Raw genomic sequence first — 2,830 nt, forward strand, 5'->3', positions numbered from 1 at the left:
AAAACTCAAACTCTTTGGGTAAATGCGCCGTGTCACTGGTGAGGGATGCATCAGATGGGATGGGATGGGATGGGATGGGATGGGATGGGGTGGGGTGGGATGGGGATGTTGCCCCACTGTATCACAAAATCCCCAAGCTACAGTACACGTTCTAGCCAGGAACCTCAGCAAGATGGCTCTGCCTGCATTGCCCCTCCAGGCTGCCAGCCCCCTTCATCTTGGGGGGGGACCCCACTTACACCCAGTCAGGATGCAGCAGCCCCTGCGCTTGTGGGATCAGCTTTTTTCTGCTGCTGAGGGTTTTTCGGTGCCGCTGCTCATCGCGCTGGGGAGAGAACGATCCTCCCCTGACCCGTGTTCCCATCATCCGCTTTACTGTGTGTTTTACGCAGACAGAGGCAATGATTTTAATGTCCCAGTGAACAAGCTGTCGGGATGCATCAGCCTCAAAGGGCAGGCTTCTGCCATGGCTTCTCCTCCCAGGCGCTGCCCAGGCAAGGAAAACCCATTCCAGCTCTACACACACACACACACACACACATGCCATGCCTGTACCACCCGTTCCCATTATTTTCCAGCCTTTTAACAAAACACCCTTCAAAACCCCGCTCCTCGAGGGGGGGAGGTGATGAACCCGAGGTTGGGGGGGGCCACGGGTGAGCGGTGGTGGGATGGCATGGCCCCCGGGCAGGCAGGGCGGGCAGCCCCGCGGGCAGGAGCCGGTGTGATGTGATGGGACCTGAGCGCTCTGAAGCCGTCAGGAGTCTCTGGCAGAGATGAGCCGAGAAAAGCCATGAGCAGAGCTGACATCTGCCCCCTGGGTGGATACCTAATGAGCGGAGACATTGTCCATTTGGGGAGATGAGGTAAAGTTAAAAGACTTCTGAGCTGACACCTGGCAGCCTCCGTCGGTATTTCTGGTGAAACAGCAAGGGAAGGAGAACAGAGACAGGGGGCCAAAACTAGGCCCCCCCCAGGCTCTGCAGCTGTGGGTAAGTGGGATGGGGATGGTGCTGGCATCTCAGCATCTCATCTCTGATGCCCGGAGCTCCCCTCTAGGTGATTTTCTGGCACATTAGAAGAGAAGCTGGTGCTTTCTGAGAGCTGCCCTACCAGGAGCATCCCCAGGGGGATTACGGTGTGGTTCCAGGCAGCCCCGTGCCCCCCAAAAAGGTGGTAGCACAGGGAGAGCACATTCACGGGTCCAGCACCATGTCAGACCTGTTCTTGCCTGAGACCTGGGCACAAAGGCTCCCCTGTCCCATGGTTTGCACAGCCTGGGAGCAGGATGGCATTTGGCAAAGCCCCGGCCCCCAGCATCACCCGGCAGCCCCCCCGTGGCACTTCCACAAACCTAGTTCAGTCAGTCCCTATAAACCCAGAGTCTGTAAGCCCACTTGTCATCAGCTTTTCCCTAACTTACCTCAAGCCTCTTTTGTTACCCACCACCTTCAAACAGCACCTGGTGATGAGACAGGAGCAATGGAGCAGAAAAGGGGAGTGCTCCGTATCACCCTCATCACCTCCTGGTTCTCTCCTCCGGAATACCTGCCTCTAGAAGTGCTTGTGAGCTGGAAAACCTCCTCCCATTTCCCCTCAAAGCCCTGTCATGGGTTCACCTGGGGAAGCCTGCATCGGGATGCTTTCCTCCCCACCTGCCCACCTGCTTTCCCAAAGGCCAAGGAGGTTTTTACAAGGCAATCATCTCCTTGGGATCATCTTGGGTGGAAGGAGAGGTCCTCCAGCATCCTCAAGGCTTTCTACCAGCCAACAATAGCTTAAAAAACTCGCCATTGCTCTGCACAATTTTCATCAGCTCCAATGACAAATGCCCTCAGGTTTAAACCACATCGCGAGCGGGATTTTCACCCACGTAGCTCTGGGGTTTTTTGCTCCTTTCTGACAGAAAACAGCCAGAAACGCCCAATCTGGGGTGCAAACCCACAGCTGGCTTGGCCTGGGATGGCCGGGAGTGGGGACAGCAGTCGGACTCTGGTCACTCCTCCCCAGCAGCCGCTGACCTCCGGGGCTGAAGCAGATGGAGCGGCCGCAAATCCCCCGGTAAGCCAGGGAAGGGGACTAATCCCCCAGAGGACAAATGGGTTGGGGAGGAGGTGAAGCTCAGCGTTTTGCCTTTTCCTCCCTCTTCTGGCAAACACCAGCAGCATTCAGCACGTCCAGAGGGGAGCCCAGCATGCCCTAGGGTAGAGGAGGCAGAGCCAGGCATCTGGGTACCCAGTGGATAACTGGTTTTGGAACAAGCAGACATCCCATTCAGGTGACAGCAAGCTAAGTCATAAGTGCCCTACCCAAGGAGACACAGAGGCTGGTGTCTCCTTGGGGAAGATCACATCTGGTGCATTTTTAAAACTTCCAGAGTGCTCCTCAGCCACGAAGGGCTGAGGCTTTGACGCACACAAGAAGCCCTTGGTGGTCTTAGGAAGCCTTAGGAGCAGCCGCTGGGATCCATCTCACCATTTGCAGTGGAATCCCTGGTCCTTCCTCGCCTTTGGGGAACGACGGGGATTAGTTGGATTGGAGTGGGCTAGTTTAGGTCCTCAGGATGGGGTTTGGAGAGCCAAACCTTGACATCATTAAAAGGATTAGTGGTGACGTAATGTGCCAATGTCAAAGCATTCAAGCCAAAGCCAAGCCCTGGCAGCAGATGCCACCAGCAGCTGCCTGGGACACCACCCATTGCTCAGCCCACCTCACGCCTTTCAAAATGGTGTTTCCTCATAGAAGACCTCGGAGCAGAAGTCAGTCCAAGGGTCTGCACAGCCTGGTCCTTCTCCTGGGGCCATTCACAAGCAGCCAACCCCCCCCCCCC

This window comes from Calidris pugnax, unplaced genomic scaffold, assembly GCF_001431845.1.
Source record: "Calidris pugnax isolate Ruff unplaced genomic scaffold, ASM143184v1 scaffold75, whole genome shotgun sequence".
NCBI classification, from domain to species: domain Eukaryota; kingdom Metazoa; phylum Chordata; class Aves; order Charadriiformes; family Scolopacidae; genus Calidris; species Calidris pugnax.